Source organism: Dendropsophus ebraccatus, chromosome 4, assembly GCF_027789765.1.
Source record: "Dendropsophus ebraccatus isolate aDenEbr1 chromosome 4, aDenEbr1.pat, whole genome shotgun sequence".
Classification (NCBI taxonomy): domain Eukaryota; kingdom Metazoa; phylum Chordata; class Amphibia; order Anura; family Hylidae; genus Dendropsophus; species Dendropsophus ebraccatus.
The window spans coordinates 91,498,003-91,524,737 of NC_091457.1; the positions used below are offsets into that span (position 1 = coordinate 91,498,003).

General features: G+C 43.3%; 1 long non-coding RNA gene across 1 annotated transcript; it reads right to left on the reverse strand.

Moving 5' to 3' along the window:
* Positions 1-481: 481 nt before the first annotated feature.
* Positions 482-26,735, reverse strand: LOC138788411 (uncharacterized). Its single transcript, XR_011362597.1, has 3 exons — positions 26,575-26,735; positions 688-803; positions 482-537 (listed from the first exon to the last, which is right to left on the reverse strand). It is a non-coding gene; the product is annotated as an uncharacterized lncRNA (long non-coding RNA).

Here is a 26,735-nt window from a genome sequence, read left to right on the forward strand (position 1 = left end):
GAGTGCAAGCTCTTTTTCTTCCTGCTGGATTATTTGTATATATATATATTTCCTAAATGTACCCATAGAAACAGAAAGAGCGATAGTATTAATGAAGCACGCAGAGCTGAGCATCCCTTTCTCTTTTACATTTCTATTAGGCTGTTAATATAAACTTGTTCATACCATGATCATCTTCGTCACACTGCACGCAATCAAAGCTGCCACAACAAATTTCCTTTGGAAATCAAAGTCTTTTCTGCAATGTAATTGAATTAAAACTTGAAGGCAGCCATACTGTAGAGCGCAGGGAGGTGACATTCCTCTGTAATCCCTCCAGCTCACACACCACACAGAATTATTACATAATGAATGAATACACAAAGTAATTCGAAATCAAAAGCTTTATTTCCCATCCTAATCCTGCCAAGATGAAGTAAGACCGAAGGCGCACAAATTCCTGGCAAATGAAATGCATTGCAGCGGAGACGTGGCGCTCAGCAGGGGTTGTGTGCTGAGGAGGGCACAGAAAATAGATCTTGTAGCTGGATACGACTCCTAGTGTGCAGAAGCCGTGATTAGATTATTACTTAAGGAAGTGTGTGGGGGATCATAGTACAAGGAGGTACAGTCTGAGAAAGAGAAATCATTAAAGTGCTATTTTAGAAGGGCCCCATTGATTTCTGCCACATATATAATGGTACTTACTGATGATTTCATCACAGGTTGCAGAAGAAAAATCATTTGTGTGCTTTCCAACAGTTTCATACTTTGCAGCACATTCTTCTTTGGCATGGACACTAGCATTGTTCATCCCGAGCCTTCTGCAGAATCAATGTAAAATGTATTAGGAAACTATAGCTCTGCAATGCACAGTTTCAATGCCAGTCAGTGTCTGTGGAAAGCTGTGTGAAAAGTCAGTACTAGTATTGGCACTGTAATGGTTAGAACCAGGGATGAACATATGCAGGGCCCGGGCGGTGAAGGGGCCCACCAGGCATGGACCCGTTGGTCCCCAAGTTTGGGACGTGATGTCACGCACGCAGAGCAGGGAGAGAAGACACTGAAGGACAGCGGTGCTGCAGACAGGTAGGTATAACTTTTTTTATGTAGCCTGAGCCGCCTTGGAAAGTAAGAAGTATACAGAAGACATATGATACATTGCCTTCTTTTAAGTGTCACTGTCGTTATAATTTTCAACATCTAAATTAACATTAAAAGCATATAAAGCAAGTTTGCAATTCACATTCATTATTTTTTTTTATAATAGAAAATACGTCACTTCCTCTTTTCTGACAGTTTTTTTCTCAAAAAACAGGAAACAGTCAGAAAACAGGAAGTCCAGTGTATTCCAGGCCATCTAAACGCTCACAGAGAAGGCAGTCATGTGACTGATGGACACATTGAGCATTGACTCTCTGTACTGGCTGGAATTCCTGTGTTTAGTCTGTTTTTTTCAAGTCTAAAAATCTGTCTTCAGGAGACTAGACCTGGATTTCTGGTAAGTTCAGCTTTGTTTTACAGCATGATAACAATAATAATTAATAATTAATATATATTGCAAACTTCCTTTATTTCACATCTACTGTTGATTTAGATTTTGAAAGCTACAATGACAGTAACACTTTAAGGGCACTGCCTTCATGGTATTGCCACTGACAGACACTACCTATCTGCAGCCTTACTATATGGGTGCACAGAGTACTGTAACTACTGAATGGAGACAGAAGGACCTAACTTCTGTATGAGAACACAGAGAGGTCTAACTACAATATGGGGACACAGAGAGGCCAAACAACTATATGGGGGCATAGAGAGGCCTGACTACTATATGGAGCACAGTGGGGGCCTTTCCTCTATATGGAGGCACAGTGGAGGCCTGACTTCTATATAAGGGTACATATGGTGGCCTTTCTACTATGTAAGGGTGTAGAGGGGGTCCAAATACTACAGTATTTAAGGTCCCAAATTGGGTCTATATACAACTTATGTAACTAAAGCCTTATGCCTTCTCTGTGTGCTTTCTCTATTTGCTGTGCCTCCTCATGTGCCCCTCCATGTGCTGGGCATCCTTTATGTGCTGGGCCTCCTCATGTGCCTCCTCTATGTGCTGTGTCTCCTTATGTGCCTCCTCTATGTGTTGTGCCTTCTCATGTGACTTATGTATGTGTTGTGCCTCCTCATGTGACACCTCTATGTGCCGGGCCTCCTCATGTGCTTCCTGTAGGTGCTTGGCCTCCTCAAGTGCCTCCTCTATGTGCTGTGCCTCCTCAAGTGCCTCCTCTATGTGCTGGGCCTCCTCATGTGTCTCCTCTATGTGCTGTGCCTCCTCTATGTGCTGTGCCTCCTCATGTGTCTCCTCTATGTGCTGGGCCTCCTTATTGGACTCTATGTGCTGTGCCTCCTTATGTGCCTCCTCTATGTGCTGTGCCTCCTCATGTGCTTCCTCTATGTGCTGTGCCTCCTCATGTGCTTCCTCTATGTGCTGGGCCTCCTCATGTGCCTCCTCTATGTGCTGGGCCTCCTCAAGTGCCTCCTCTATGTGCTGGGGCAAATGGACTCTATGTGCTGGGCTTTCTCATATGCTGTGTCTCTTCTATGTGCTGTGCCTCCTTATGTACCTCCTCTATGTGCTGTGCCTCTTCTATATGATGGGCCTCCTCTTTGTTAACATTATATATATTTTTTTATATATCTTCTATTAGTGCTGCTCTAGGGTCGCTTCCACACCCTCAGCCTCCAAAGAACTATGTATTTTGATCTTCCACAAAGCATCCAGTGTACAATGCACCTAGGACCTTACAGCAGCTGCAAACACTACAACTCTCAGCATTTACTGACACTCTGCTGCCCTCCGGATATGCTGGGATTTGAAGTGCAAATGAACAGAAAACTCAATGGGTAATCCTTTCAGAAATTACAACTCCCAGCACACCATAAGAGCTTCCGTGTAGGGCAACAGTATAGCAGAGATGTCGAGCCCACCACAGAATCCCTGACGTCTGTGGCACAGGGGCCCTCTGCAGTTTATGTCCACTCCTGGTTAAAACAAGAGACTGTGTAGCAATCTTCAGCTCCTGGGCATTGAGATTGAGGCACAAAAGTGTAGACCAAAGACTGTGACACTAGGTATTAAATCCTATGAACTTTCTAACATAATTGCTCACAAGGTCTGTGCTTGATGTCAGGGATCGGAAACATTGAAAACCCCAATCTAAACATGTCATGCTCACACAGCTGAGGATCTGTTATATCAGTGCAGACAATTCTTCATGAACTAAATACAACAGTACAGATCTCACTCCTATCCTGGCTCCCGAAGGATACATACAATGTTACAAACACTTACTAGGTCAGGAAGGTTTTTAGCTTCTAGATGTAAAGAAGATATACCTTTTACTAACAACATGCAAAGCACTAATAATAAAGTTGCAGACTATAATATAATAATGAAGTCTTGTTTATAAGACTATAAAACACCTTGTGCAGGCAGTACAGGGTTGATTGTGCTATTGATGTATGATATGTCAGAATGTGGACTCGTTGTACAGAAACCTGCATAAGAACAGACACCGACTCTACCGAAAACTACCCAGACAAGAACTTTTTAGAAAAATGATTTATTGAACAAAAGATGGGATATTAAGAGACTTGGAAAAAAATGAAGTACATGGTGGGAGCTCGGGGGGAGAGGAGACAAAAGCTGAACAAATATCGGTTGGAGAGCAGTGCTCGGATCATTCTCGCTGGATGACAAGAATACCAGCTACAAGCTGGTCCTATCATTGTTAGAGGCTGAATAGGGGCACTTATGATGGATCTATGGTACAGGCCAATCATTACCAGGAAAATTAAATTTCCCATTCACTCTTGGTAATGCTAGACTGTCACAGACAATGTTGTGTTAACCGCTCTGAAACCTTAGATATTTCACAAAGAAGATAATCTAAGAACTTAAGCATTATGTGCCATCAAATATTATGTTAAGGGTCATTTTCTATACCAGGTTAAATGCATGAATGGGACCCCTATCCCTGGTCACAATTCATTGAGATCCCTGTAAATGGCACAGAGCAAGCAATGGAGCACTCACCAAACTAATGGGTACCAAAATGTAATACCAATCTGCTGAACATCACACTGATCCACCAAACCACTGGACACCAAAGACTAAAGCAACAGACCACTAGACACCAGGAGATGTTAGAATAGACAGACTAGAAACTAATTAGGATTCTCCCTTATGGTTATTAAAAAAAAAAAGTTTAACGTAACTCGTTAATTAAAAAAATATTTAAAAATGCTTTAGTGGCAAAACAATGTCTGAATGTAGCAATGCAAACTGTTCTTACTGTTAAAAAGGAGAAAAAAATATAAAAAACATCTCGTGCAAATGTAATACTACAATAATTAAAGGGGTTATCCAGGCTGCTTTCTCCCAGGAAGAGTGCCACTTTTGTCTTCAGTTTGGATGGGGTCCATTGATGTGAATAGAGTTTAAATGCAAAACCACACACAAACTGGAGAGTCATGCTTTTTTTTTGGAAGAAAGCGGCTATGCTTTTCTAATCCTTGAGAGTCCTTTTAAAAGAGGGAATTTATAAGTGCTTTTACCAGAAAACTAATTTAAAAACTTTTTGTGCAACACTGAATTTTTGTGCAGTGCTCTCAAATTCCTGTGCAAAACAGGAAAAGTAGAATTTTTCAAATAAATTAGCGATCTCTCAAAAATCTGAAACAATTTTACACCAAAGCCTATACAAAAACCATTGATAAAATCCCCCCAAACTGCTTAATTAATATGATTACTGACATTAAAAAAATAGGGAAGGCAGAATCACAGTTTTTACCCCCAAAAATAAATAAACTTTTTATCAATTAATTATAGGTATCCAAAATTGGACCAGCCTTTATACAGTTTCACCGAACAGGGAGTGCCCTTTGCTCTTTCTTTAGAGCAGGGATGGAGAACCTTCGGCGTTCCAGCTGTTGCAAAACTACAACTCCCATCATGCCTGGACAGCCAACGGCTGTCCAGGCATGATAGGAATTGTAGTTTTGCAGCAGCTGGAGGGCCGAAGGTTCCCCATCCCTGCTATAAAGTGATGCTTTATGGTTGGTGGATTGCGTTACCTTGGAGGGGCATCACATCGGCGACGTAGGCCCACTCCTCTTTGCCATCACTGGTGTCTAGGCCCTGCCCCTTCAGTGGCCATTGGAATGGGCTGCTTAGGCATCTAGGCCCCACCACCTCTAGGTTGGCCCATTCCAATGGCCGCTGACAGTGTTGGACTGGAGCACCTGGGACCCACTAGAGGAAATGATCCTTGGGGTCCAACACTAAAGAACCAGTGAGACACAATATGCTGATTTGGTCCTTTCCTGGATTCATCTGTATCTGTAATAATATGCAAAACAGGAGTCCGTGGAGCCTCGGTTGCGAGTCTCAAAACACGGGATAGCCAGATATCTCTAGCCTGTTGCCACTGGGTGCCTCCATGATAGGGAGAGCACCACACCACCCTGATAAATAGCCCCTTAAGTCCCACTCGGTTGCGAGTATTGGAACATACTGACGAGGAACAAAACCCCCGAAACGGCTGTCTGTGGATGGAAGCCTGCCTTGGCAAGCCCTTGTCATGATCGCAATACTCGCACCTTGAGTTAGACATTGACAAAAAGGGGCCACCCTGGTGTTTCCCTATTTATGTTCCAATACTCGCAACCGAGTGGGACTTAAGGGGCTATTTATCAGGGTGGTGTGGTGCTCTCCCTATCATGGAGGCACCCCGTGGCAACAGGCTAGAGATATCTGGCTATCCCGTGTTTTGAGACTCGCAACCGAGGCTCCACGGACTCCTGTTTTGCATATTTACATTTTTGGGGGCATCAGTGGAGACTCTTGATTGAGTACTTCATTGGAATTTTTTTCACTGTTCTCCTTGAGTTCAGTGATAACTGTGTTTTGTTGGTCGATTTGCTATTGCCCCAACTAGCCAGAATCCTACTCCACACTGACGAGGGGCAAAAACCCCGAAACGGCTGTCTGTGGATGGAAGCCTGCCTTGGCAAGCCCTTGTCATGATCGCAATACTCGCACCTTGAGTTAGACATTGACAAAAAGGGGCCACCCTGGTGTTTCCCTATTTATGTTCCAATACTCGCAACCGAGTGGGACTTAAGGGGCTATTTATCAGGGTGGTGTGGTGCTCTCCCTATCATGGAGGCACCCCGTGGCAACAGGCTAGAGATATCTGGCTATCCCGTGTTTTGAGACTCGCAACCGAGGCTCCACGGACTCCTGTTTTGCATATTTACATTTTTGGGGGCATCAGTGGAGACTCTTGATTGAGTACTTCATTGGAATTTTTTTCACTGTTCTCCTTGAGTTCAGTGATAACTGTGTTTTGTTGGTCGATTTGCTATTGCCCCAACTAGCCAGAATCCTACTCCACACTGACGAGGGGCAAAAACCCCGAAACGGCTGTCTGTGGATGGAAGCCTGCCTTGGCAAGCCCTTGTCATGATCGCAATACTCGCACCTTGAGTTAGACATTGACAAAAAGGGGCCACCCTGGTGTTTCCCTATTTATGTTCCAATACTCGCAACCGAGTGGGACTTAAGGGGCTATCTATCAGGGTGGTGTGGTGCTCTCCCTATCATGGAGGCACCCCGTGGCAACAGGCTAGAGATATCTGGCTATCCCGTGTTTTGAGACTCGCAACCGAGGCTCCACGGACTCCTGTTTTGCATATTTAAATTTTTGGGGGCATCAGTGGAGACTCTTGATTGAGTACTTGAGTACCTTGAGTTCAGTGATAACTGTGTTTTGTTGTATCTGTAATAAATCTCAGAACACCCTACATTTATACAGCTCTCTCTATATACAGTTTTTGACCAAATCCTGTATACTAAAACCAATAAAACACAGTACCAGATAAAGAGTTAGAAATAATACCCCCACATACTGACTAACACCCCCACTGATACTGATTAAAATCCTCTGTACAAAGATCAATATCATCTCATCCAGTCATATATCCAGCTCTACACAGGTTGTCTACACCATATAAATTACTGTGCAGTTACATCAAGTGACTCACAGGGGACGTCTTCCCTTTTCATCTTCTTCTCCATCTGCCCTGGGCCATCATGAGAACTTCTCGGAGCCACGAATTCACAGAATCTACCAGGCAAACATATTAGGCTCCTCACTCTGGCACCATCCTAATCTCTCTACAAACTGCACATCTGTATTGGCTCGTTTGTGCCCTTATTTACTGGGTAGGCTGACTCTATGTGATCCCCCTTATAGTATATGCCCCCCTCTGTGTATCCACCTTATAGATGGACTCTTATGTTGTCCCCTTTACAGATGCTCCCTGTGTATTCACTTTTATAGATTGCCCCCTGTGTTGCCCCCCTTATAGGTTCCTTTCTGTATTATCCCCCTTATAGATGGCCCCCTGTGTTGTCTCCCTTAAAGATGACCCCTGCTGTGTTGTCCCCCTTATAGATGTCCCCGTTATCCCCCTTATAGATTGCACCCCTGTGTTGTCCCCCTTATAGATGACCCTTGCTGTGTTGTCCCCCTTATAGATCACCCCTGCTGTTGTCCCCCTTATAGATGGCCTCCTGTTACCCCACCTAAAGATGCCCCCTGTGTTATCCCCCTATAGATGGCCCCCTGTGTTATCACCCCTATAGATGGCCCCCCTGTTATCCCTCTTATATATTCCCCCCTGTTATCCCCCTTATAGATGGCCCCTGCTATCCCCCTGAGAGATGCCCCCTGTTATGCCCCTTATAGAGGACCCCTGCTGTGTTGTCCCCCTTATAGATGACCCCTGCTGTGTTGTCCCCTTTATAGATGGCCCGTTATCCCCCCTATAGATGCCTGCTGTGTTGTTGCCCTATAAATGGCCTTGCTGTCACCCCCCTTATAGATGCCCCCCCGTTATCCCCCTTAAAGATGGCCCTCTGTTATCCCCCTTATAGATGCCCCCCTATTATCCCCCTTATAGATGCCCCCTTATAGATGTCCCCCTCTTATTCCCCTTATAGATGGCCCCTGCTATCCCCCTGATAGATACCCCCCTTTTATCCCCCTTATAGATGCCCCCTGTTATCCCCCTAGTAGATGCCCCCCTGTTATCCCGCTTATAGATTGCACCCCTGTGTTGTCCCCCTTATAGATGACCCCTGCTGTGTTGTCCCCCTTATAGATGACCCCGTTATCCCCCCTATAGATGCCTCCTGTGTTGTCCCCCTTATAGATGGCCCCCTGTTATCCCCCTTATAGATGCCCCCCTGTTATCCCCCTTATAGATGCCCCCCTGTTATCCCCCTTATAGATGGCCCTCTGTTATCCCTGTTATAGATGGCCCACTGCTATCCCCCTGATAAATACCCCCCTTTTATCTCCCTTATAGATTCCCCCTGTTATCCCCCTGATAGATGCCTCCCGGTTATCCCCCTGATAGATGCCCCACATTATTCCCCTCATAGATGCCCCCCTGTTATGTCCCTCATAGATGCCCACCTGTTATCCCCCTTATAGATGCCCCCGTTATCCCCCTTATAGATGCCCCCCTGTTATCCCCCTTATAGATACCTCCCTGTTAGCCCCCTCACAGATGCCCCCCCTGTTATCCCTCTTATACATGGCCCCCCTGTTATCTTCCTTATACATGCCCCTCTGTTATCACCCTTATACATGCCCCCGTTATTCCCCTTATAGATGCTCCCCTTGTTATTCCCCTTATAGATGCCCCCTGTTATCCCACTTATAGATGGCCCCCTGCTATCCCCCTGATAAATGGCTCCCCCCGTATATTCCCCCTTATAGATGGCTCCCCCTGTTATCCCCCTTATAGATGGCCCCCTGCTATCCCCGATAGATGCCCCCGTTATCCCCTGATAGATGCCTCCCTGTTATGCCCCTTATAGATGCCCCCCTGTTATCCCCCTTATAGATGGCCCCCCTGTTATTCCCCCTTATAGATGGCCCCATGTTATCCCCCTTATAGATGCTTCCCATGTTATCCTGCTTATAGATGGCCCCCATGTAATCCTCCTTATAGATGCCCCTCTGTTAGCCCCCTTATACATGCCCCCATTACCCCCCTTATACATGCCCCCCAGTTATCCCCCTTATAGATGCCCCCCCTGTATATTCCACCTTATAGATGGCCCCATGTTATTCCCCCTATAGATGCCCCCCTGTTATCCCCCTTAGAAAAAAGTAAAAAGAACACAACTCACCTAACAACTCTCTGCCCCGTCGGCTGTCTTCTCTTCTTCCCCGACTGACGCTCCACTCCCTGTGGTGGGGTCCCTGGCCCAGAAGTACCCGCCCCGGCGCACATTGAGCTTCCTGATGCGTGCACTGGCCGGGTGCAAATCCCCCCCCCCCCCCCCCACCCGGGAGCGCAGCATCAGCTGAGGGCCGGATTGCCGAATGTGATTTGGGAGGAGGGCAAGGGGGGCCCCAGGCAGCACTGTATAAATGTCAGGGGACCCTGCCACCCTGGGCAGGGCGAAGTGGCGCAGTGGTTGTGAAGTTCCGCCCATGTGGCACAATCCGCCAATAAAAAAAAGCATTTTTCACTGGAGACGCTCGCTTCATTGTGTGAACATTGTGTGTTCTTTGCGGCCCCGCATGGGATCCCGGCCGGAGCGTATAAGATGTGTATACTCTCCCCCCGGGATCCCATAGAGCAACATGAGGCTAGTCCACTCGTACAAAGTACGACCGTTGTTGCCGATGGCAACAATGGCCATACTTTTACATAGTGTGAACATAGCCTAAAACTGCAGAGGGCAGAGTTGAGGCTGGGTTCACACTACGTATATTTCAGTCAGTATTGTGGTCCTCATATTGCAACCAAAACCAGGAGTGGATTAAAAACAGAAAGGATCTGTCCACACAATGGTGAAATTGAGTGGATGGCCGCCATATAACAGTAAATAACTACCATTATTTCAATATAACAGCCGTTGTTTTAAAATAACAGCAAATATTTGCCATTAAATGGCGGCCATCCACTCAATTTCAACATTGTGTGATCATAGCCTTTCTGTGTTTTCAATCCACTCCTGGTTTTGGTTGCAATATGAGGACCACAATACTGACTGAAATATACGTAGTGTGAACACAGTTAAGGCTATGTTCACACTACGTAAGTTTCCGGCCGCAGCGCGTTCCGTGAATAAGCAGCCGGAGACTTACGTAGTTTGCGTATAATGGAAAGTATACGAAGTACGGCTGCACTGTCACACTACGTACCAACTTACGCCCAGATCGTACGCGGCAGCGTAAAAAATTAACCAGACCATTGTTTGCGGACGAAAATGCCGTAACTTACGCCCATAGCGTTACATGCGGTCCCATACGTAGTGGTGATTTCATAATTTTTGCAGCTTTTTGTGCCGATCCAAAAGGTTCTGTGGGGTGTCCGGGGCTAGGCGAAGATTTCCAAGTAAAAGACCGCTGTCAGATCGCTACGTAGGGCGCTCGGGAAGCGTAAGTAGACTTCGGGCGTAAGTTCGCGGTCCGTACGTAGCCGGCCGCAAGTAGCGTAAATCTCCGGCCGGAGTTTACCGCGTATATGTCCGGCCGCGAAAATATGCGGCCGGACATATACGCAGTGTGAACATAGCCTAATACTGCAGAGGGCAGAGTTAAAGCTGGATTATATCCATTATACTGCTGCATTACACCCTAAGGAGTCACCATACCAAATTCACAGCCTCCCAAGTGACAATTCTACACTGATATATGGTGATGTCCTCATAGTCATTAGAGTTGTCTCACACACAGCTTTTCTAGAGTTCTGAATATTAAAGCTAGTAAGGGATTCAAAAATGAAGACGAGGGTAGGTGTGAGATGTACTGAACTGAAGTCTAACGAGGTGCACCTGTAAGGCTCCTATACCATAGGAGGTAAATAATGAATGAAAATACGGGGGTAACAGGTCCTCAAGAAAGACTAATGGTAGAAGTGGTGTATAGATAAAAGGTGTATAGAGCATTGGTACGATTTAAAATACAATCATTTATTGAACAAGTAAACCGTAGTTGGAATCGAGTAGTAATAATATAAGTAAATTACAAATGCATAAATACGGTAAATAAATTTTCTAGCTAAGATAATCAAAAAACATACAAATAAATGTAAAATGCCGAAGTTACTGTTCTTAACTTCGGCATTTTACATTTATTTGTATGTTTTTTGATTATCTTAGCTAGAAAATTTATTTACCGTATTTATGCATTTGTAATTTACTTATATTATTACTACTTGATTCCAACTACGGTTTACTTGTTCAATAAATGATTGTATTTTAAATCGTACCAATACTCTATACACCTTTTATCTATACACCACTTCTACCATTAGTCTTTCTTGAGGACCTGTTACCCCCGTCTTTTCATTTAGTAAGGGATTCAAACCAGGTACATTTGCCATTCATGCTTCTAAGAAAGCTGTGTAGTAGCCATATTAGTTGTCACTCAGCATTACTAGAAACAGAGATAGTAGAATTTCCAACAAAAATAAAAGTTGATTTTTATACATTTTTTTTGTAGGAATTTTCTGTTTCGGACAAATTTATAGTCAACACTCCAGAGGTCTGTCCATATAACAAGGAATGCCTAGAAGGGAAGTTTCCCCTGTGCAGGTTTATATTTTTATGACAGTTTTCCTGCTTTCCTTTAAATCATCTGCCGCTTAGAGAAAGGATTTACATCTTTCCTTCACTGGTATAACAATGTATCTCAATAAAACCAAATATTGGGCAAAAGGCTGAAAGCAAAAGAGTTAAAGCAGTTCATAGAAATTCTATTCATGGCCTGTCGCCAACGCAATGACACAGCTTCACGTTTCTGAGTGAACGGTGTCATGACATCATTAAGACGATAGAGAAATGTGGCGTTATCCATGCGGCTGCACAAGACTTTACTTCAGAGCCTCGTTCTTGTAAATCAAGTCTTTATTGGGAGAATGCATTTTTGTTTGTTGTTCTGCGGTCATATTTCTGAGATTCTTTGAGTTTCACTCCTCGCAATCGTTCCATTATATACAATCTATTACATTGCCTGCTGTTTCAATCTTCTCCAGCCACTAGACTCACTTTTGTCAGATACCTATCCTGGCCTGTGATGAAATGCCAACAGTGCTTTTATTGTACCCCATAGCTTTTTCTGTCCTCATAGCCATAGGAGACTCCTACGGGCAAATAGATAACAGGAGCTCTAGTTTTACTATTATGCAGCCATAGCGAGTACATAGGGGCCTGTCATGGAAGGGGGCTCATCGGCCCAGGATCTTACAGTTTTTATATGAGATTAGTAAAATATAATTACACCACTGTTGCCAACCACTTACATTGGGTTACACTGTATACAGCATTTAGTATGTAAAATAAAGTGTAGGCACTCTTTTATAATAGACCAAAAAACAGCTTGTCCAAAGCCACAATACTATATAACCTACAAAAAGGACAACTTTATTCAATCACTGTATTCTAAAGTAGCCCAGAGGGGGTCAGAAAAGTAACAAAAATAATAATAGCTGGTGTAGAAGTGTGTGCACGCTTCCCCAAGGCACGTTTCACGTTTACTTTCTCTAGGTGGTCCTGTACATAGCAAACACAATATGTGCGTTAGAGTGGAAGTAATACATTTCTTCACATTATAGTTGTCCTTTTTGTAGGTTATTTAATTAAATTGTATGGTAGCATAGACAACATTTAACATGTATGTTCATGTGTTTGTCTATCCATGTGTTGCATATGTGTATCTTTCTGGCACCAATCAGAGATACCCTGGCTGGCAGTATTTATGAAGTTAATCTAGATAACACTACTCAAGGGGGACTCTCTGACACTATTTTTGAATGTTGTGTGGCTAGCACTATTTATAAGGGGATACATAGAAGTGCTATGATAGATATAGCTTTGTACAGTGGCAGAACTTCCGCCGTAGCAACCGTAGCAGTTGCTACAGGGCCCGTCACATCAAGGGGCCCAGCTGGCTAGTCACTCGTGAGGTCTCTCCCCGGTTAGCCTTGAAGGACTTTAGTTCTGCCACTAGTTAACTGGGGAGCTCCTGCTGGTGTTTCCTGCTTCCTCCAGGAAGCACTGTTACACAGGACACCTGCCATTTCTAGTTACGCCGCTGGCTATGTAAAACGAATGGAGGCACTCTGGTATACAATAGTAATAATGGACTAGTACAAGTAAAGCAGTAGGGAATAGCACTACCAGCAATCTCTGACACCTGGGCTCAGTACGGACACGGACAGTGGCTCTGCTGTGCAGTGGTGCTCCAATAAAGTAGACAAATGGTGCATACAAAGTAAAAAAAAAGCAAATGGGCGCTCATCGATCAGATGCGTTACAGGTCCAGTTTATTGTTCATAAAACATAAGAATTTAAGCAGCCTACATCCATTGACAATTTGTGGTTCTCCAAGATGTTTGGAGCAACCTCCCTGCCATGTTGCTTCAAAAACCAAAAACTGTGAACAAGTACCTAGAGGAAATGATGCCATGTTTAAGGCAAAGGCAAATATTGCTTTCATTTAGGTTGATTTTACACATACAGATAAATTGACTGAGCGCTCAGTAAGGGTCCCTTTACATACACAGATTATCTGACAGATATCTGGCAGATTTTTGCACCCAAAGCCAGGAATGGATTTGAAAAGAAAAGAAATCTCAGCCTTTACTTTATGACCTGATCTCTGTGTATAGTCTGTTCCTGGCTTTGGCTGCAAAAATCTGCCAGATATCTGTCAGATAATCTGTGTGTGTAATGTTTTTTTCTTTTAAACAATAGGCAAAAGGATAGATAGCTGAGAAAAGTCGTTAATATGATTGTATTTATGATCATAAATAAGATCCTAATTACATTCGTAATACTGTATATACTGTGAACGATAAGTGTTTACTGAAAAAAATTAGCGCAATTATAATTTTGAGGTCAGCTTAAAAGATGTGGTCAACGACATACAAACAAATATTCACTTGTCGTTTGATTGTTGCTGTATTTGCACCAGAAGATTATCGATAATAAATTTCTCTTCTGTTCATTTACTTTGCCATTTGTTAACTGATAAAATAAACTTTTAGCACTTCTACATAAGGAAAAGGTGTTTTGCATTACTCTTGTCATAAAACCTTTTTTATTATTCACCAACAGCAAACAGATGACTGACAGAAAAGAGAAACTCAACAAAAGAAGAAATATAAGCTGGCACTCACCAACTTTAATTTTTAACTTTCATTAAAACCCACTTCAGACACCGTGGGTGGGCCAACAATCACAAAATTACAGAATTATTACAGAATTACAGAAAAGAGATATAATTGTAAAAAAAAGCAGACAAAGAGGGTAATACGGTTGTTATGTGGAAGGAAGATTATGTTAATGAGGCATTGCGACAATTGGGAGACGAAAATGCTATCGCATTGCTATTTAACCTCTTACACTCCGTGGACCATGGGTGTTCTGTCCCTGACCCACAAATCAAACCAGTTTTGCATTAGGTGGAGTGGCAACTATTTTAGATAATCGCACATGATAAATCATGCCTTCTTTTAGCATAAACTGAAGTAGGCATGATCAGCATATGTCAAGGGAAAGTGGCAAAATTTTACCACAGGACGCCACAGGAACAAATTGCTACATAAAACTGAAGAAAACTTGGATCAATGGATAACCAGATACATTTCTTATAAGATCTATTGCACAAAACCAAGGCTTTTTGAAATTGTAATGATTTCTTCTTCAGGTAGGCGCATAAAACATAGCTACTGAGAAAACTTTTTATGCAATAAATTATCCAATTATAGAAAATTATCCGGTTGCAGCGGCTCCATTGATCCAAGTTTTCTCCAGTTATACATTATAACTAGATACATATGGTAGGTTATAAATAGAAACATACTGTACATTATAAATTCATGCACATTGCTTAACATAACTAAATACATATTGAGCATTATAGCTTCGCGCATACTTTACATTATAGATACCTACTATATACTGCAACTAGATACACACTGCCCACTACAACTAGATATATACTATATGTTACTAGATGCATACTATGCAACTAGATATAACAGTAGATTACAACTAGATATAAACTATACATTATAATTAGATACACCCTATACATTATAACTAGATATTGGCAAATTTACAGTATTAGTAAAGAGAAGTGTTTCGTTAGCTCAGCAGTCGGCTTGTCAGCTGGCTGCCTTTGAACTTCGTGCCGTTCCTTCCCGGGTGCCTGGAGAAGCTGGATCCAGCTTTTCCAGGCACCTGGAGCAGAGCAGCATGGAGTTCAATGGCAGCCAGCTGACTCTCTAATTATAACTAGACTAGACATACTGTACATTACAATTATATACATACTGTATATTATAACTAGATAGACATTATACATGATAACTAAACACTGTACATTTTAATTATATAAATAAAGTACATTATAACTAGATACACATTGTACAATTATAATTATATAAATGCTGTACATTATAACTAGATGTACAGTGATGTTACATGAGCCCTTCCTGCACGATTCATTAACCAAGCTGTTGAGGATGCACAAAATGACAATTGTCATCCTAAATGTACAATGAGCTCTTCACGACTCTGACCTTCAGACCACGCAGTTATGAGCGGACCAGATGTGTTTTAATCTGCCTCTTCCATCGGCATCTTTTATTTGTGCTGTGGATTGGATAATTCAATTAACGCATCTCCTTCTACCAGAATAACGGCCATTTTATGTGGAACTTCATAAAGTACCTATTAGAGGCAGGGCTGTGCTGGGATCATAAAGCCACATAATCCATTTGGGCACACGGCTAAAACAAAATGTTTCCATTATACTGATAATGTCACAACATGATTCACAAGGAAAGCTGCTGCTGTGTGTATATTACAGAAAGCCTGTCAAGACAAGTATCTCTTTGTACCCTCAGCACCAGAATAAGTATATTTCTTTATACGTAGCATAAAGATAGGAAGCTATCCGCACAGTTGCCACTAGAATAGGCATCTATTAGCATGCATGGCATCAGCAATGGTAGCTGTACCAATGGCACAAGAATAGACATCTATCTTCACACATGGTAGTAGGATAATTGCGTTTGTACACTTAGCAGTGGAGTGGGTACCTAGGCTGTACATTTGGCACCTGCACTGGGTGGTGGATCAGACTTAGGCTATGTTCACACCGTTGAAATTACTTATTTAAATTATTTTGTAACAATGACCATTTATATGCGAATAACGGCTGTTAACCATCTGTTACTTGCCATGAAATGATAGTCGTCCAAGAAAAAGGACCCTGATTTCAATGGTGTGTGAACATAGCCTAAGGCCTTCTTAACGTGTTCTGTAAATTTTTCCGTAAGTTTAGGGTCTATTGATTCCTCCTGGGCCTTTGAAACTATTGATAGTATTACGCACAATCCGTCCCACAAAAATATAGGACATGTCCTAGTGTAGACTGTAACTGCGGAACAATTAGCCAAAAGAAGTCTATTGCATCAGTATTTTGGGGGGACGTTACAGATGTTTCTGTAATATCTGCAAAAAATACAGATCACCTTAGAGGGAACCATATCAGCTCAATTGGACTGATTGGTTCCCTTTAACTCTAACTATCACCTTCCCAATTTTTTTGTGGATCTGCAAAAATGCGGATTGCAGATGCACTATAGATGAACTTTTTGCAGATTGCGGACATAATATATGGTTCTGAAAAATCACTGAACACGTGAATGTGCCCTTATTCTGCTCATAGCACCTTAAATGAGTGTGATGTTTAATATTTTTTACTTATATATGAGTGATTTGGTACTATGCCTGGTACAAAAAAAGTGTACCTATCATGAGGATGTCTGCTTGATCAGCAGTAAATACCATGCTGCAGGCGGGAGTTCAGGTCTCCATGGCTATGAACATATATGAGACTATAATGCACACAACCCCTATTATGATCCAATGGTTGTCATGTGCATTATGGTTTCATGTGTGTTCCTAGCCATGGAGATCCAAACTTTTGCCTGCAGCATGGAATTCACCGCCATACCTCCCAACTTTTTGGACAGCCAAAGAGGGACACTTGTGGTTTACTCAAGGAAAAATATTACAGATATATTCTATACATTTAAATTCAAGGATACAACCACACATACAGGATCTGCTGCAGATTGATGCATTTAGTTACTCTGACATCTGCAAATCTGCAGCAGATCCTGTATTTGTGACTGTATCCTTAGGTCCCATTCACACATTAGTAACCTTAGTCTGTAATTACAGACCCACAACTGCAGACAGGATTACCAATCTGTTTCCGTAACTGTCAAGTAGGTGACATGGAGGCACAATGGCTTAATCATTTTTTGTGTCATGGAACATGGCCACAGATGTGTGTATGGGGCCATATAAACTGCATGTGTGAAATGATGGGCCATAACATTTCACATGTCACATATGATTCATCGGAATATAACAATGTTTAGGATCCTACTTGCACTACATGTGATAATAATATGCACGTTTGGATCTATTATACAGTAGGAAACCAGACACTTTGTAGAGCAACATAGAAAGTTTATTAATGCAAATCTAATTCCTGGGTTAAAAGGAGGGACATGTAAGGGGCAAAGAGGGACATGGCTCAGAAGTAGGTTCACCGCTGACCCATCAGTGGTCCTTATGACAGATACACTTTCAATTTGTGCTATTGAATACTATGGAAATTGATATTTGTGTATCTAGCAGATCAATGCTCGCTTAAGCCACAGGTCAAGCCGTGTAATACGGTCTGAATAATTTGCCAGTCTGATAGAAGTTCAGTAATGTAAGTGGAATACCTTTGGGGCCTCCTACACACTCAGTCCTGGGATGCCACACACTGTGCTTCTGTAATCCCAGCAGATAACATCGCTTTACATTCCATGCACAAGAGCGTGTCATTCCTTACTGATTTGATAAATAATACAAGTCGCTCTTAACATGGAGTAATTATAATTAGCAGAACTCTCCAATGAGTGCTTGTCCTGATTACAGTTTCACATCCCCCCCACCCACCCCTCCACCACTACTGTCATTTTAAGTCTTCAGTTTAACTCCTTTTATGCTTCCAGGGAAAAATGCTTCCAGCTTGTGAAACTACACATAGCAAGTAGACATGAGCAAATTCACTGCAAGAGGGAATGGCAGGGTCGGGAGTCGTTGGCTCCTGACCCTGTCAAATACAGCCCTGCATGTAGCAGCGAGCGCTCACCAGGTGTGCTCGCAGTGAAGGTGCCAGGCCGGACATTAGGGAGAAGCACCCTGGAGACCGCTGGGTGCAGCAAGGGATGACAGCTCAGGGAGCCTGGGTCTTTTACAGGATCGGGCCACCGGGCAGTTCCACCACTGCATGTAGCCCTCACTTTGTAACCTCCCACTTATCTCCATTCTCCTCTTTAAAAAGTGGAGGATTCAGTGCTAAAGATCATAAATTTAACAAAGTTTGCCAGCACACCCAATAGAACTATTATGTGTACAGTTACACACTTCCATGACGGGAATACAGATGCAAAAAGAAAAAATTAGAAAGTAGAACAGCACACTGTAAAAGCTAAGATATATGAATAATATAGTTATTATCAAACTAAAGAAAAGAAAAAAAAAAAGATTTTTAGCATACCATTTCATCAAATAGTGTATACCACTCTACCATGATAAGGTGACCTCAGAAATTGGATGAACCTTACACTATATACCTGCCTTTCCTGGGCTAACATTGAGCCTACACATTCTCGGCATGTAGGATCCGGCTTTTCCCTGCTAAAATCACTCATGGGTTTTTCAGATCATCTTATTGTGGTGGTATGGTACACAATGTTTGATCAAATGGTACACTAAGAACCTCATATTAAAAATGGTCTATAATATGCTTATATCTCAGCTTTAGCAATGTGCTGTTGTACTGTCTTATTTTTGTCCATCAAAATCAGCATACTCATATCCTCAAATACTCTTTGCTGCTAGGTCCTTTTACTGATTTTCTACCAATGACATTGTGGTGTGTGCTGGTTGACCGGTCACATGCCAGATGGTGCTGTGTGACGCCACTACTGTGGTGGTTGGTCGGAGTATTGCTCAGCCTGTGGTTGTTCTATCATGATGCTAGTGCCGTTTGGGCACACAAGTATGGATGCACACCTGCTTTTATTTTAAGGTGGCTGGCTATACCCTTTCCCCTGTGGTCGGTGACCTGCCGGGCTGTGAGGGGGTCCCTTGGGCACTTATCACAGTGGTCCAGAGTGGAGTTGTGACCCACTCGGACTATTGGTACCGCCACCCACAGAAAGGGGAGATGACCCAAGCATAGTAACGACTGTGTAGGCGCTGGAACAATAATCACCATAAATAAAATCTTAGTACACCAGCTAACAGTAGACTTCTGACTCGACTAGACACAATTCATGCTAAGAACTTAGAGGTAGGATAGTAGAGCTGAACTGGTTGCGTGCTGAGGAGTAGAGTAAGTTCAGGATATCAAAGTAGAGTAGGTTGTAAGAGTTCATAGTAGTGGAGAGGAGAGGAGTTTGTCTCGAGAGTCCAAACCCAGGGTAGAAGTGTGCTCTGCCGGAATTTTAGAGGAAGAAGAAGTAGAATACTTGAGAGTACTTGAGAATAGAAGAATACTTATGCCCATGTTCTGGCCTCTGGTGACACAAACCCCAGTCCTTGTTACCTGAATTAAGCAAGGTGGGCAACTTAGGCTTCTAGCTTTGCTTTATGCGGATCAGTTCCTCTTGTTTCAGGATACTGTCCTGCACCTTTAGAGTTCACGGTGTGGGTAGGGATGATTCTGCATAGTCAGAAGAAGGGTTGTTTTTAAGAAGAAGGTCTCTGTGTCTCCCATGTGTGTCCGTCCACTACCACACTCCAGACTAGACTACACTGGACTAAGTGTGGGTGTGTACTTCCTTTCCCCATGTGACAACCTCCTACAGGATATGCAATACCTCCTGTGAGTGGTGGAGAAGAAAGTGCAAAGAGAAGTAAAGGATAAAGATAAGATAAAAGAAAGAGCTCTAATTGGTGCACAGATCACAAATAAACAGTAACCCCTTACTACAGCTGTGCAATATACAAGTACACTTTACTTAGAGTACAGGCTTTTGCACGGAGTGTATGGACTAGCAACACCCGTGGTGGGACACCACAACATCATTTGCAGCCCTTCGGATAGGTATAATACTCTCTGCTGCCGAGATTGTTCTCATGATCTTTATAACCCCCTTCTAATACTGTCCTTTATGTGTAGCTCTAAAATTGATTCTCTGTGTGGAAACAGTAAAAAGGAACAAAAAAAAAATTATCACAATTTTCAGCTGGCAGCGGGCAGGGAAGCGCTTTATTTATATAGTGGATAATAATTCTGTACTCTGTGGTCTCAGTTGCACTGCAGTTAGTGCTGGCGGTCAGCTCCTGACCTGCCATGGCTGTAAACACTTGTGCCAGGAACCCGGAGAACATAAGTGGAAATAATGGAGCTTGTGGTGAGTAAAATAAAATCACATTGCATTTTCAGTCTGTCAGGAAAGCAGCAGCGTAACACAAAACACTCATAGCACCACAGCACAGACAGATGGGGAGTGCTCCCCCGGGAAAAAAGGTCTCCAGTATAAAGATACACAACAAGGCACCAATAAAATCTTACATGAAACGGATTGAGTGCTGAACCAGGGAGTGAAGTTTGCTACCACATGCTTTTCCCAGCTATATCTACAGATTAGTGGAGGTCTTAGCACTGAGACTGTTATCTGTCAAACATTTGACATGTCTACATGACATGTCAAACATTTTTTAAATTACAGTAATTCTGTCCTGCCAAGCCAATCACAAGAACATCACATACAAATGTAGTATCCCACTACCGATGGTTCTTTTGTTCTTGTACACCCAGGTAAAACTAGTTCACTCAGGTGCCACAGCTAGTGCAGTTAGTTGCTGTGCCCTACTCCAGCAACTAGGTGTCTCACTCCCCCTGTGCACAGCTGCCATTCATGTAGGAAGGTTTAGCCTGTTTTGCTCTCAGACTTTCTTTGTAGTTAGTTCATTGTAATTTGGTTATAGACCAATTAGGAGTAAGTTTAGTTCCAGTGCCAGTGTGACAAACTAAAGCAACTTGCACTGCTAGACCTAACCAAGGCGTAACCGGAGATATACGAAAACACGCTTTCCTACACCAAGGATCTTCACTTGAGGGCAGTCACCTACCAAGAAAGAAAGGGGGACTGATCCACAGTAGAGCACAGTGCACGTAAGCCACTCTCTACTGACAATGCTCGACTACGTGGGAAAACGTTCACTAGTTAGCTTCACCCAGACACAGAGGCCTGGGACCACCTCACAGGGCAGTCTCAGAGACTGTGTAGGCAGAAGGCGGTCAGATAACACAGATTTATCTAAACATAAGTACAAGTAGTTCTTCAAGTTATACTTCACAAACATTCCGGCACACATCCTGTACTAATTAGGCAAGGGCTTATATCTAGCCCCTACACTACCCTGAAAAAAATGTTCTTCTTTTTCTACCTCCTGCTACCAAAGTCTGTCTAAGAAGTATTGTAATATATATTTTTGCTCTAGCACTCATGAGCAGTATTGTTCTTACATTTTTCCTGTATTGTAGTTTATTCAAGTAAACTTAACATCTGGGAGACTCTGCCGCCGCACCTGTACCTACACTTGCACCTCACACTAGTCCGACTAAAGGTCCAGTGCTTGTGTGTCTGGGGGTGGGTAATACCACTCCTGGCCACAGTGACAAGTCGCCCCAAAACACAAGAGCTGGTGCAATACCAGTATCCAGCACATCGGGCCATGGCACATACCTTTATCGATGTTCTGTGTCTGTCCCACTCTCTTGCTGTATCTTCAGGCTGGCCCCCACTGTCAATCATTCTGGAGGAAGGGGGTTGGTGATCTAAAGATACAGCCATGGCCGGAGAGCAGGGCAGGCATAGGCTGTGCGGGAAGCATGCTGACAGTGTCCGTAACACTGTCAGCCAAATGCATCCTTTTTTTTTATTCCATTATTCATCCGTTTTTTTGCATAAAAAAATGAACTGCAAAAACGCAGTGGGAACCCAGCCTTACACTGATGCACTAAAACAAATCTATCAGATCTGTGAAATGGAGTAGACAGTGCCGTATTTGTTTCCAACAAATTGCAACAAGGAGATCTTGAAGGATCACTGAGCTTTCAAAAAACGTGGACATGGTGTTGAAACTCAAAACGATTACAAGAATGAGCAAGGAGAAGCCTGCACTAAGTCCTCTTGCGGCTCTAGACAAGCTCATAATCTAAGGGCCCTATTACACGGGATGATTACCACGCGAAAAATCATTATATAGTTTGAATTTAAATGATAATCGTTCTGGGTAATTGCAGGCAATGATCGAAAAATTGTTTGTACAGTATGTCATTGATCGTTGATTTAGATCTGAACTAGGGATGGTCCGAACCTGCTTCGGTTCGGGTTCGTACGAACCTGAACTCTCGGAAATGATTCCCGCTGTCTGCCCGCTCCATGGAGAGGGTGGATACAGCGAGAGGACCGCCTGGAAAACTGGGATACAGCCATAACCATAGGCTGTATCCCAGTTTTCCAGGCAGTCCTCCCGCTGTATCCACCCGCTGCACAGAGCGGGCAGACAGCGGGAATCTGATGCCGAGCGTTTGGGTTCATACAAACCCGAACCGAAGCAGGTTCAGACCATCCCTAATCTAAACCTAAAATTATCGCTAATCATTCGCTGTAATTCCACATTCGTTTGCTCAAGTTCCGCATTTTTTCACTAAACGAATAAACGATCATAGTAACGATCGCAATAACCATCATAGTACTGATCATAACTAACAACTATCGTTCTGTGTAATATAGTGAACGATTTCAGCAATTTCAGCGATTTGCAATCGTTTATGTTAATCGTTAAAAATTGCTCCGTGTAATAGGACCCTAAGTCTATCCATCTCAAGACATGTGTACAAAGAGTGGGGAGAAGCAGTGCTCAGTCGCATTCTTCTCTATGCTGGTTCTAGCCATTAGTCTAACCAATCAGAACCTTTGATATGTCCCTAAGACATGTCATGCTTTGAAGACTCAGGTACTATTTATTTGACTTGTAAGGCAACCAACAGGCCTGTACTCTAATGTATTATACTACCATCCCCTCTAGTGTATTGTTCCAATGTCTCTTCTAATGTGCTGTCCCACCGTTCTCTCTAGTGTATTGTACCACTGTAATGGCCCAGTCTGCTATGTATTGTCAGGCGTCTGGAGGTATATTGTTGCCATTGGCAACCCCGGACTGTCTGTATTGGGGCCTGTGTGTTTGTGTCTTTTCCTGGCCTCTCCAGCCAGTTTTCATTTTTGCGTTTTCGTTTTTCCCTCCTCGTGTATATAAGGCCATAGCGCCTGCATTTTTCCACCTAGAGACCCAAATGAGCCCTTATTTTTTGCGCAACTAATTGTACTTTGCTAAGGCAGATGTAATTTTTGCCTAAAATGTGCCGGGAAACCAGAAAAAAATTATATGTGTGGTGAAATTGAAAAAAAAAATGTTTTTTTTTTATTTGGGGGGTGGTTGTTTTTACTATGTTCGCCCTGATATGATCTTTGCGCCATGATATGATCTTTCTATCGGTACCTTGATTGCGCATATATGACTTTTTGATCGCTTTTTATTACAATTATTCTGGATTTGATGCGACCAAAAATGCGCAATTTTGCACTTTGGGATTTTTTTGTGCTGACGCCGTTTACCGTGTGAGATCAGGAATGTGATTAATTAATAGTTCAGGCGATTACGCACGCGGCGATAGCAAACATGTTTGTTTATTAATTTATTTATTTATTTTTATTTATAAAATGGGGAAAGGGGGGTGATTCAGACTTTTATTAGGGGAGGGGATTTTGTGTTATTAAAAATACATTTTTCTTTTACTTTACACATATACTAGAAGCCTCCCTGGGGGACTTCTAGTATATGCACTCTGATCTCTCATAGAGATCCATGCAGTATAGTTATACTGCATGAATCCATGAGATCGGTGTTCTATTACTTTTGGCTGCTGCAGCCAAAAGCAATAGAATGCCGAGCCGGGATCAGCGCCATTACGGAGCAGACCCCGGCCCAGTATGGATGCGGGGATCGCCCCCCCGCAATCGCGCCGCAGGGGGGCGATCCCCCCACTAGACCACCAGGCATGTATAACAGCAAGTATTTAGAAGCAGCTGTCAACTTTGACAGCTGCTTCTAAGTACTTAATTAGCGGGCACGGCGATCGGACCGTGCCCGCTAATAGCCGCGAGCCCGGGCTACTCGCGGCACCCGGGATCGCGGCAGTTCAGAGGGTGGTCGCCGCGCGACCCCCCTCTGAACTCCCATAGCGGCACGAGGACGTTCAATAACGTCCTGGTGCAGCTATGGGTTAAATGAGCATTGTTTTCTGTCATGTATTTGTTTGATGCTGTTACTGTTATTACAGTTTCCATAGCAACCCACTAGGAGAATATTGATTGGTCAATTTATATGTTTGTAAACGAGTGTTGAGCTTGATCAGTGCTCCTCCCCTGCAACCCATCAGACTCTAGTGATTGGCCAGAGGAAAGCTGGATCTGCCCACCTTCTACCCAGAGGGCTGTGCGGGTCTTCACAGTTGACAGTTGGTAGTCTGGCTTCGCCAGAGTCACATCTAACCTCCCTGCATCACCTCAGTAATCCTGTCAGGCTTGAGGTTCAGTCTCCTAACCTGTTTCCAGGCAGTTATAAGGATTATTATGTGTCCTCAAAGTCTCAGTAGGACATTCTCTGTATTTATTAGTGCCTGCTGTCAGATTGGTGAAGTGTTAGAGGGTCTTACATCCACTGTCTATATCTTCCTGGCTCTCAAGTCAGTGTGTTCATGCATCTTCCTCCTGCTTGCCAGTGAGCATTGACAGCGTCAGTACTTTCAAGTCAGTAACTTCAAGTATCTATTCACACGTACCTTATAAAGGCTGGAAACCACAAAATCCCTGGAACAGGTCTGTCTACACTATTCCTGTAATCATATCTATCTATCTCACCACCACCCCCGAAGCTAAGGACTCTGGTCAAGCCAACATATATTCATCATCAAATGCCCCTGTATTGGATTGTACAAAGTTATTCTTAAAGGAGACCTGGCTCCCGACCCCCAGATAGATCCCCTTATAGTTACCTCATGTCGTCCTGCTGCCGGAGCCAGTCCCGGGACGGAGATATCCCGGTGAGAAGCCGGCGCGCGCTGTGGAGATGGGTCCGGCGTCCATAGAGAATGAATGGAGCCGTGCTCCTGGGATCGGCTCCGGCAGCGGGACTTGGTGACATGAGGTAACTATAAGGGGATCTAGCTGGGGGTCGAGAGCCTGTCACCCCGGCGCAGGGGGTGACAGGTCCTCTTTAAAGTTTCCCTATATTTGCACCTCTAGGCTGGGTTCACACTACCTATATTTCAGTCAGTATATTTCAGTCAGTATTGCAACCAAAACCAGGAGTGGATTGAAAACACAGAAAGGCTCTGTTCACACAATGTTGAAATTGAGTGGATGGCCGCCATTTAAAGGCAAATATTTGCTGTTATTTTAAAACAACGGCTGTTGTATTGAAATAATGGCCGTTATTTACTGTTATATGGCGGCCATCCACTCAATTTCAAAATTGTGTGAACAGATCCTTTCTGTGTTTTTAATCCACTCCTGGTTTTTGTTGCAATATGAGGACCACAATACTGACTGAAATATACTGACTGAAATATACATATACTGACTGAAATATACATAGTGTGAACACAGCCCTACTGTGTAAAGACTTTTATTAAAGATATTCCCCTGTGTATATGCTGAGAGGAGAAGGGCCCTGGCACCCTCGGACCCAACCCTGACAGGAAGGTTACAGAAGGTGAGCCCTAAGGTTGCACTACACCACCCAACAACAACCCCTCAGTATATTACAGTACACTGCACCACTACACCTGCACCTATCAAGTTTTTGCTTTATTTTTGTTGTATTGCACTGATGTTCACAAATAAAGCCTCTTCCTGATTAAGTGCTGGACTCTGTCCTATTTTTGTGTCACTGCACCTGCACCTACACCTTGGGCCTAAGTGCAACTGCTGTATAGCACCACCACACAGCACCCTGGGGGGGGGGGCTCAGATATACTGGTTCAGAGCCTAGTTGGAAGGAGGTTGCTAATCTACTAAAACAAAGGCAGATTTCTTCTGCAGCAGTGAGAACAGGTCCATTTTACCAACCGCTGCTCAATATTGAGGTCGGCCTGTTGACTGCAGCTTTTAGCTACTGCATAGGTTCATTTTCTGATCTGCATTTGACAAGGAAACTGGTTTTATGAAAGGTCTTTAATATCTAAAAATGCGGCAGTGCTGGTTCCTCAAACAGGTAGTAAGTCAGTGGGAACACCATGTACAGAGATTCATGTTAAATATTTGCAATGTTCAGTAAATGTAACTGACCTGTCAGGAGGGAACTTATGGTGTTTCAACCTGTCTGTGGCGGTGCTCACACAGGACAGACCTCTTGCTTCACATTATAGCCCTTTACTAATTGCAATTCTCAGGACTGCTGATTCCACCTCCTTGGAGATCACTTCTCTTCATGTATCTTACACTGCATA